An 11715-nucleotide genomic window follows, 5' to 3' on the forward strand; every position below is an offset into this window, starting at 1 on the left:
AAATGTATACGGGAGTGTATAGTCTGTCATCTCTGTCATCCAGATAGGTGAGCCCCATGTTCATGCCATTCCTCAGTAGACGGAAGGCATAAAATCGCGAGAAGATGCAAGAGAGAAACATCTCCATCTCTGCACAGAGCTGGAATCCCATCAGGATGAATTCCGTGACCCAGGGTTGGTTGCATCCCATTCCTTAATAACAGTTCGTCAAGGACTGAAGTATGAATGAAAAGGTCACAACTGGAGAATCAATAAAAATGGAAGTTATTTAATTCAAACTAATTTAGAGGAAACATATGGTAGTCTATGGTAGTCTCTACTATGTTTAAGTTATTTTCAGTCCTAATCTGGCAATTATTTAAAAACCACATTTAGAGAGGATGGTCATCCTATTTAGCATAGAATTAAAATAGTGTCATGGGATAATAGATTCCTAAAATCAATTTTATTCTAGAGTACCTATATTGATTTCTGACTCTTCTAAAGACGCTAATAGATTTCACTAATTTAACAGTATTTACATTATCTGGTGGTTTATTTTTAGGGTAAACAACTTATAATTCCTAGACCTTTATGTTAGTTATTAATTTAATACATTTATTTACTTTTCTTTGCATATGAGGAATTTTCTGACACCTGACAATTTTAGATCACAGGTCAAAGTTTCAAAAAGCTGATTCATAGTGGGACTAAAAAGGTTCATGTGTTACTTGAGAATATGACATTCATTTTCCTACTTCTTTTTGAAAATTAAAAAAATGAAACATCATGTAAATGACTAAGAAATTAAAAGCTAAAGGTAAGCATTTTAATTATGTTAACATGTGAATATCTAGCCATTTTCATGTTCATATGTTGACCTACAATATATTAGAAATAAAAAGTGATAAGAAGTAAACATTATACCTACCCATGGTTTTCATCTGGCAATAATAGTCATGAATATTTCCCATGTCAAAAATCTTCTTCTAAGACGTTTATTTGACCGTTGAGTGTTTTTTTCACTGTATAGTTGTATTTAAACCTAGTAAATCTCATTTTCTGACAATTGGATTATAGATCGTATCCATTTTATTTACTATAGTGTATTGTGGGGCTGTATATCTACTTTCATGTGTGTAATATGTATGTAATTATATATCTATATAAGTACATATACATTATGTATATAAAATACACACAGACACACACATAAAATCAGATATTTTAAATTAAAAGCTTAGGATACATTCCTAGGAGTGGAATTTCTAAGTGAAAGAGCACTCTTCATTTGCTTGTTAAATAAGAAATAAAGTCACATAAAAGCAGTTGATCTTTTTTCTTTTTTTTTTTCCCCCAGAGAGAGTCTTACTCTGTCACCCAGGCTGGAGTGCAATAGTGTGACCTCAGCCCACTGCAACCTCTGCCTCCCAGGTTCAAGTGATTCTCGTGCCTCAGCCTCCCGAGTAGCTGGGATTACAGGTGCGTGCCACCACGCTTGGCTAATTTTTGTATTTTTAGTAGAGATAGGGTTTCACCATGTTGGCCAGGCTGATCTCAAACTGCTGCAATTACAGGTGTGAGCCACCGCATCTGGCCCAGTTGATTTTTTGTTGTTGTTGTTGTTTTGAGACGGAGTCCCACTTTTGTTGTCCAGGCTGGAGTGCAGTGGCGCTCCACTTGGCTAATTTTTATACTTTTAGTAGAGACAGGGTTTCGCCATGTTGGCCAGGCTGGTCTCGAACTCCTGACCTCAGGTGATCCGCCAGCCCCAGCCTCCCAAAGTGCTGAGATTACAGGTGTGAGCCACCGCGCCGGGTCCAGTTGATCTTTTAAACCTCACCTTGGGGAAGAAACCTTCAGTGGGAAAGCGTGGCTGACTCAGCAGTTTTGCCCTTGTGAACCTAGATTCCTTTGTATTTGTCCTACCTTGATGGGTACTTCTATTGTTCTGGTTCCTGAGAGCTTCCTCTTTAAATCTCTGACTCAAATTGGAAATCATCTGCTACCTTTTGCTTCTTCTTACCATTACTTGATAAGTGGTAAATGAGAAAACAACAACAAAAAAGAAAAACACAGGCTACTCAGACTTGAATTCAACCTGTGACTTCAGGAAGCTGTGACTTCAGGGAGGTCTGCTTTGCCCCAGCTGCTCGCAGCCAGCCTCCAGCTATCAGCTCCTTCAGGGTTTGCCTCAGGCCCAGAGAAGCCTCATCCTAGTGCATGTGCTTCTGGTGTGGCCCACGTCCAAAGACTGATTGGGGTGGGGATATAAAGGCCCAGGCATTCTGGCTCAACGTGGGAAAACTGATGGGCCATAGGTGTTTCAGAGCTGCCTGTGGGGTTGAATGAGTCTTTGTTGCAGTTACGTTGTAGGTTTTCTGTCTCTTCCTCCCTTCCACAAGCGTTTATCCCTTATAAACATCCTGCCTGTCAGACTCCACCTTGGTGGCCACTTCTGGAGAATTCAGCCTGGGACAGACTGAGAGACCTTCATCTTTCCCTGATTACCAGCCTGAAGAATTTGCCTCATCCTACCCTCTGGAGATCACATACCTCACTCTTTAGAATCTCCTCCCTGATACTCATCTGCCACAAGAGACACACCCCGGGCCTTAGTGCATTTATACTGCAATGATTTATTTAAATTCACACAAAGTCAGATGTGGGACAAGCACCCCTTTCTCATCTTGTAGTTATGTCTTATGAACACAGATTCTTAGTGGATCACAACAGTGAGACTGACACTTATTTCTCACAGTGCTGGAGGCTGGAAGTCCAAGATCAAGGTGCTGGCAGATTCAGTGTGTGATGAGGGCCAACTTTCTGGTTCATAGATGGTACTTTCTAATTGTGTCCTCATGTGGTGTCTTAGTCCGTTTTTGCACTGCTATAAAGAAATAACTAAGACTGCGTAATTTATAAAGGAAAGAGATTTAATTAACTCACAGTTCCCTATGACTGGGGAGGCCTCAGGAAACACAATCATGGCAGGAGGGGAAGCAGGCACCTTCTTCACAAGGCAGCAGTAGCAAGAGGAGCAAGCAAAGGAGGAGCTTGCCAAACACATAAAATAATCAGATCTCGCGAGAACTCCCTCACTATCCTGAGAACAGCATGGGGGAAACCCCCCCCATGATCCAATCATCTCCCACTAGGTTCCTCCCTCAACACCTGGGGATTACAATTCAAAATGAGATTATGGTTCCAGATTGCAAAGCCAAATTATATCATGTAGCATAGAAGTAAGGAACCTCTCTGGTATCTGTTTGTAAGGGTGCTAATCCCATTCATGAGGGCTCTATGTTTTGGCCTAATCACATCCTAAAAGCCCTACTTCCTCCTACTATCACATTGGCGATTAGGTTTCAGTGAATTTTGAGGGGGACACAAACATTCACACCGTAGTAATAATATTAAATTTAGCTCCAAAAAATTGACAAGAGTTCAGAACTGGGAAGAAACATCAATAACGCATACATCTTTTCAGACCTTATTAGAAACAGTCAACAATAATGAAAACACATTTCATATCTAAACAGAAAGGTTAACAATGTATGTCATGATAACCTATTTCCATAAAGTAGGAATATTTACATCTTAGACATCATCTTGCTTCCCAGATTATCTCACTTTTAATTGTGGTTATTTCTGATTTTAAATTAAGAAATACTTTGATTCTCATCTCAGTTGCCATCGTATACATTTTGTATCTAAAAACTGAGCAAATAACTGGGCGTGGTGGCGCACGTCTGTTATCCAAGCTATTCGGGAGGCTGAGGCAGGTGAATCTCTTGAACCCAGGAGGTGGAGGTTGCAGTGAACCAAGATCACACCATTGCACTCCAGCCTGGGCGACAGAGGGAGAATCTGTCTTTAAAAAAAAAAAAGAAAAGAAAAGAAAAAGAAAACTGAGCAAAATCTAAAAATAGAAGTTAAGATGTCACAGAATAGTGATAAGCTATTACAGCACTGAAAGAGAGAAGAAAACGTGAAGGTAATTGATGGTTGAATGACAACCTCAACTTGTCGAAAGAAATGATGAAAATGAGCATCAGTTAATTGAAATAAATGGTGTAGCCAGTATGAACATTTCTTTGGGCAGTGGTTTCCATTGAACATACACTATAAAAATCTTTGAAAAGTATTTCTTCAGCTATTTTTATTTATTTATTTTTTGAGACAGGGTCTCACTCTGACACCCAGGCTGGAGTGCAGTGGCACGGTCATGGCTCACTGCAGCCCCAGCTTCCTGGTGTCAAGGGATCCTTCCACCTCAGCTGCCTGAGTAGCTGGAACCATAGGCAGGCAGCATCAAGCTCAGCTAATTTTGAATATTTTTGTGGAACTGGGATCTTGCTATGTTGCCCAGGATGGTTTCAAATTCTTGGGCTCAGGTGATCCTCCTGCCTCAGCTTCCCAAAGTGCTGGAATTCCAGGCATGGGCCAGTGCACCTGGCCTGTTTCTTCAGCTAAAGAAGATACTATATTTCTTCATCTCAATGGTATTTTCAGAAAACAGCCAGCAGCATTGTCATTCATCCTACCAACTCTAGGACCAGAATTATTTTTCCTAAAAGACAAATCTAGCAAAGTATACTATCTGTCAACACTGATAGACAAAATGGGAGACTATCAAACAGAAATAACTATAAGTCAACATCAACCTGACTGTTTCAGAAAAGTGAATACAAGGTTACTGGCAGGCACTGTCACTAGGACTTTTTGCTTGTTTTGAGGGCTATTGACACTTGCTCAGTATTATCAAGATTCATAGCAAATGTTATGGTAAAAATTTTACTGGAGAAGTTATCCAGAAACATATATTACTATCCTTATCCTGCCATTACGTGATTTTCAGTAAGTCAGCTAATATCTCGGACATCAGTACTTTCATCCAGGGGTGTGAAGTCCTTTCATCTCTGTGAGAGCCTCTTGCAGAGGCCGTGAGGCACAGGGAGTCTCTCATTTATTCCTCTCCTACTCATTTTTACATTTGTGCCAATTTTTTCTTTTTGCCTTTGTCTCTGATCACTTTCACTGGGAGTGACATGGAGAATGATACCAAGGGGAGTCAGGAGACCCATGCTCGTGCTCCATCTAGGATAAGCTTCTTGTGGGAACACCTTTTTCTGCCAACCCAGCTGCTTTGAGCACAAACTGACTCAGTAAGACTATGTTATTTAATCCTGTAAATTGGTTAATACCATTAACCCACACTGCACGCATGGATTACGAAGTTAGGGAAATGAAAAAAAAATTTCGACAGTCTAACGACCACCAGCACAATGAATGATTTATATACACAGACGCTACATTTTCTGTTTCTAACTACTGAACTCATTTTCAAATGATCTTAAAGTGCTCTCTCAGAAAGCCTTCCCATGCTTACCCACTCTCACCCATCCTCTGTAGCCCTCTAGAATTTCTGCTCATGTTCCCCTGGATACAACTCATCACCTCAAAAGAGAAGAACTTCTCTTTCTGTCTCTTGCTCTAAGATTTTTTAGATTACATTGTATGACTCTAATCTCAATAATTTCTTCAAAATGTCTTTACTGTCTAGTAGTTTTAAAATTGATGCTCACGTGCTGCTCCATTGGACAGATGACATAAGAAGGCACTGACATTATTTTTCATTTGTCCTAGCACATTTAAATCCATATAAAGCTTACACATTAATATTTAAGACATGCAAATTAGTTCTTTCAAATATACTTTACCAGTGGAAAGCAGAAGCAGTAAATTAAGTGACTTGATAGCTGATATGAAATAGATGAACCAGATGTATAGAATTACTGTGAAACTCTAGCACATTACCTTCTAGAAATTATTTTGTAATGATAACCAAATGAGACAACATATTGTATAATTTATCCTTTTCTTCATACATTCCCTAATTTAGTCTCTAGCAGTATTCAGTCCTTATTAGTTTCTTATTCAATTCAATATGTATATATTAGTTTTCTATTCTTAATATTCTGTTAGAATAATAAATATATTCATGCTTATGTTCTCCTTTAATGACCTTATGATCCCAGTGGTCATATAAAATTTACATGCATTACCTAGTTGAGAAGAAATATAAAGCAATGATTAAATGCTAAAATAATGAGTAAAAATTAGAAATGGGATGTGATTTCATGGAGAGGGAAATCAGTGTAAGCAGGTTGGAAGAGCATGCTAGAATTTCATAAGGAAAGATGAGTGAAATTTGCATGGAAAGTTTACATCCCTCTTTCCCCAACATAGACCCAAGTGATAATATCTTATGAATGTTTTTCCTCTTTTGACAATCAGGAGGTATCTGTGTTCCTCTCATTTTTTGCTCCTTATTTTCAATTACAGATTTTTATTTCTTCATGTATGGATTGTCAAACCTGCTAAGTTCTCCTGAATCATGTATCTTACTTGCTGTATCATGACCCTTGTGTACTGCCAATAGTATAATTTTCCTTACATGCCGTATTAGTTCACTTTCACACTGCTGATGAGGACATACCCGAGACTGGGCAATTTATAAAAGAAAGAGGTTTATTGGACTTACAGTTCCACATGACTGGGGTGGCCTGACAATCATGGCGGAAGGTGAAAGGCATGATTCACATGGTGGCAGACAGGAGAAGTAAGTTTGTTCAGGGAAACTCCCCCTTATAGAACCATGAGATCTCATGAGACTTATTCACTATCACAAGAACAGCACACGAAAGGTCTGCCTCCATGATTCAATTACCTCCCACTGGGTCCCTCCAACAACATGTGGGAATTCAAGATGAGATTTGGGTGGGGACACAGACAACCCATATTATTCTACCCCTGACCCCTCCCAAATCTCATCCTCACATTTCAAAACCAATCATGCCCTCCCAACAGTCCACCAAAGCCTTATCTCAGCATTAACTCAAAAGTCCACGTCCAAAGTCTCATCTGAGACAAGGCAAGTGCCTTCTGCCTATGAGCCTGTATAATCAAAAGCAAGTTAGTTACTTCCTAGATAGAATGAGGTACAGGCATTGAGTAAATATAGCTGTTCAAAATGGGAGAAACTGGTCAAAACAAAGGGGCTCCAAGCCCTGTGCAAGTCCGAAATCCAGCAGGGCAGTCAAATCTTAAAGCTTGAAAATGATCTCCAGGTCACGCTGATGCAAGAGATGCGTTCTAATGGTATTGGGCAGCTCCGCTCCTGTGGTTTTGCAAGGCACAGCCTCCCTCCAGCTGCATTCATGGGTTGGCGTTGAGTGTCTGTGGCTTTTCCAGGTGCACAGTGCAGGCTGACAGTGGATCTACCATTCTGTGTTCAGGAGGGTGGTGGCCCTCTTCTCACAGCTCCACTAGGTTGTGCCCCAGTAGAGACTCTGTGGGGGCTCCAACCCCACATTTCCCTTCTGCACCACCCTAGCAGAGGTTCTCCATGAGAGCCCCACCCCTGCAGCAAGCTTCTGCCTGGACATTCGGGCATTTTCATACATCCTTTGAAATCTAGGCAGAGACTTCCAAACCCCAGTTCTTGACTTCTGTGCACTGGCAGGCTTAACACCACATAGAAGTTGCCAAGGCTTGAGGGTTGCACACTCTGAAGCCATGGCCTGAGCTATACATTGGCCCCTTTCAGCTACAGCTGGAGTGGCTGGGACGCAGGGCACCAAGGCCCTGGACTGCACACAGCATGGGAACCCTGGGCCCAGCCCACAAAACCACTTTTTCCTCCTAGGCCTCCAGACTTGTGATGGGAGGGGCTGCCATGAAGACCTCTGACATGCCCTGGAGACATTTTCCTCATTATCTTGGCAATTAACATTCAGCTCCTCATTACTTATGCAAATTTCTACAGCTGGCTTGGATTTCTCAGAAAATGGGATTTTCTTTTCTATTGCATTGTCAGGCTGCACATTTTCCAAACTTTTATGCTTTGCTTCCCTCATAAACTGAATGCCTTTAACAGCACCCAAGTCACCTCTTGAATGCTTTGCTGCTTAGAAATTTCTTCCACCATATACCCTAAATCATCTCTCTCAAGTTCAAAGTTCCACAAATCTCTACGGCAGGGGCAAAATGCGGCCAGTCTCTCTGCTAAAACATAACAAGTGTCATCTTTGCTCCAGTTGCCAATAAGTTCCTCATCTCCATCTGAGACCACCTCAGCCTGGATTTCACTGTCCATATCATTATCAGCATTTTGATCAAAGCCATTCAACAAGTCTCTATGGAGTTTCAAACTTTCCTACATTTTCCTGTCTTCTTCTGAGCCCTACCAAACTGTTCCACCCTCTGCTTGCTACCCAGTTCCAAAGTCGCTTCCACATTTTTGGTTATCTTTTCAGCAGTGCCGCACTCCTGCTACCAATTTACTGTGTTAGTTTGTTTTCATGCTGCTGATAAAGACATACCTGAGACTGGGCAATTTACAAAAGAAAGGTTTATTGGACTTACAGTGCCATGTTGCTGGGGAGGCCTCATAATCATGGCAGAAGGTGAAAGGGACATCTCACATGGTGGCAGACAAGATAAGAGAAATCTTTTGCAGGGAAAATCCCTCTTGTAGAACCCTCAGATCTTGTGAGACTTATTCACTATCACAAGAACAGCACAGGAAAGACCTGCCCACATGATTCAATTGCCTCCCACCGGATCCCTCCCACAACATATGGGAATTCAAATGAGATTTGGGTGGGGACACAGCCAAACCATATCATATGCAATTATTTATTTATATTTACTTATCTTTTTTATTCCAACTTTTATTTTAGATTCGGGGAATACATGTGCAGGTTTGCTACCTGGGTATATTACACAATGCTGAGGTTTGATATATGAATGATCTTGTCACCCACCTATGAGCATAGTATCCAATAGTTAAATTCTCCCCTCTCTAGTAGTCCCCAGCTTCTATTGTTGCCATCTTTGTGTCCATGTGTATCCATTGTTTAGCTCCCACTTGTAAGTGAGAACATGTGGTATTTGGTTTTCTGTTCCTTCATTAATTTGCCTAGGATTAGGGCTCCAGCTGCATCTGTATTGCTGCAAAGGACACAAATTCATCCTTTTTATGAATACATAATATTCCATGGTGAATTTCTACCGCATTTGCTTTATCCCATCCACCGTCGATGGGCACTTAGATTGATTCTATGTCTTTGCTATTGTGAATAGTGCTCATGCAACCTTTTGCAATTGATCTTGTAAGAGACCTTTCAGCAGTACCTATTTTCTCAAAAATGTCCAGACCCTCGTAAATGAAGTTATGCGAGATAAAGCTCATGTAAACCTCAAACAACCTTCAACATATGTATTACATTTGTGTTTCACAAGTAAAGACAGTGAATAGATGATTAGCAGGGAGTTTAGTATAATGGAGGACACAAGATGAAGACAACTGAAGCATTCTTTATATCATATTACATCATATAAAGAGGTCGTATCAGTTCACATAAAATATTCCAAAGAATGATGCAACTAATAAAAACTTAATATAAGGAATCAACAATATTAGGAATCAATATAAGGAATCAACAGGGAAATTGGCTCTCAGTGCAAATGAGAAAAATAGTATGTTCACAACTTTGGCTCTAAGGAAATGATTCTGATTATGGGCTGAGAGAGAAGAATGAGACAAGCAAATTTGAACACTCAGGACACAATTATTAACCTAAGACTTTTTACCATGTTGCTGTACTACCAAGGACTAATTTCCCCAGGATTAACACACAGTTATCATACAGGGGAAAAAAAGCAGATTAAGGAAGAATGGCGAGAAACTTCTAGAAAGGGAAAAATGTTTTTATCAGGTATGTAAGATGGGTGGTGCTCTTCCCTTGCATAATATCCAAGCTGGCAGGATGTGCATAGGCAAGATGAGAAAGTATCTTTGGGAGTTCTAAGCTTGCTTCTCCTGTGCTTTTAGGATCATCTAGATCTGCCCCTCAGAAAATGCAGGGAATCATGATACTACTTTAGTGTTCTTAAAAATAAAATCAAAGCATCTTAAAAACTCTACAGGAATGATTATCTGAGGGAAACAGAAAACAACCAACAATGGCTTCTGCAAAATCCTAGGGCACATGTTATGGTCTAGGCAGATCGCCACATAACATTGCTTCAGTAAAATCTGTGAATCAAGAAATTTGTTGGCAATATGAGAGTTGATGGATTACAGCTTTCAGTTCATGTGCTCTACACTGAGAACTCATCTTCCTTTTCCTTTGTAAGTGTGTGTTACGTCTTCAGGTGTGACGTAACACTAAAGTCTGGGCTTCAACTGATCCCCTAATGTACTGTACAGTCAGGTAACCAGTAACCACAGTACATTATAAATTCATAGACCAAGATGATCAGAGATCTGTAAAAAAAAATTAAAAACAGTAATTGTTTTATAAAAGGTCTATCTAAACAAATATTTTAATAGACTATCATGAAATAAAAATAAAATAAATATACTAAATATCTATTGTATTACTTCCATTTGATAATGGAGTGCTTCTTTGCATGCCCCAATTTATGTTTTAACGGATCTGATAATTCTAGTTCCTTCTGGGAATCACAGGCTGCATGGTCACTTAAAGCAGTGGTCCCCAATCTTTGTGACACTAGGGTGTGGTTTTGTGAAACACAATTTTTCCATGAATGGGGGTCAAGGGAAATGGTTTGGGGATGATTCAGGCGCATTGCATTTATTGTGCATTTTATTTCTATTATTATTACATTGTGATATATAATAAAATAATTATACAACTCACCATAATGGAGAATCAGTGGGAGCCCTGAGCTTGTTTTCCCACAACCAGATGGTTCCATCTCAGGGTTATGGGAGACAGTGACAGATCATCAGGCATTAGATTCTCATAAGGAGCATGCAGTGTAGCTCCCTTGCATGTGCAGTTTGAGAGGGTTTACACTTCTATGAGAGAATCTAATGCTGCCACTGATCTGACAGGAAGCGGAGCTCAGGAGGTAATGCGAGCAGTGGAGAGTGACCGGAAATACAGATGAAGCTTCGCTCACTCACCTGCTGCTCACCTCTTGCTCTGCAGCCCAGTTCCCAACAGGTCATAGGCCAGCACCAGTCCATGGCCCAGGAGATGGGGAGCCCCGACTCACAGTACCATGTTGGGGCACATGGTACCTACCAGGGTTCAGTGTGGAGCCAGAAGAGCTGTGTCTCAAAAGAGGAGTTATGTTTGCTAGAGAAAATGATTTTACTCCAAGCAAGATGTTTGTTTTTTTTTTTTTTTTCATTTAGAAATTTTTAAACATAACCGTACTGCATCTTCATTTTCCACACTCATACTGAATTTCACTGGACCCATTTTGGCTAGGTGCAGAATCTTCTGTTATTCTGGGCCCCATTCTAAATTGGAAGTCTATGGAGTGTTCAGTAATTTTATTAGAAATGAACATTAAAATGTGGCATATATTACCTTAAGAGTGTTAAAGGGTCCCACAAACGTGTCTCTCTCTTAGTGTTAACAGTGGCAGAAATATTTCCTTTACTTTAAAGGTAATATTGCAACGTGTCTCAAATATTGGACCTTAGAAATTTCACTAGGGTGGCAGATCTTTCCATTCTTGTGAAGGCTATTTCTAATCGCCTTTTTAATTCCAATTTTACTGAAGTATAGTTGACAAAAAGCATATATTTAAGATGTACAACTTGATATTTTAATATCTATGCATAGTGAAATCATTACCATAATTAAGCTAATTAAGACACTCATCATCTTACATAGTTACCTTTTGTGT

The sequence above is a fragment of the Papio anubis genome, chromosome 4, assembly GCF_008728515.1.
Source record: "Papio anubis isolate 15944 chromosome 4, Panubis1.0, whole genome shotgun sequence".
NCBI classification, from domain to species: domain Eukaryota; kingdom Metazoa; phylum Chordata; class Mammalia; order Primates; family Cercopithecidae; genus Papio; species Papio anubis.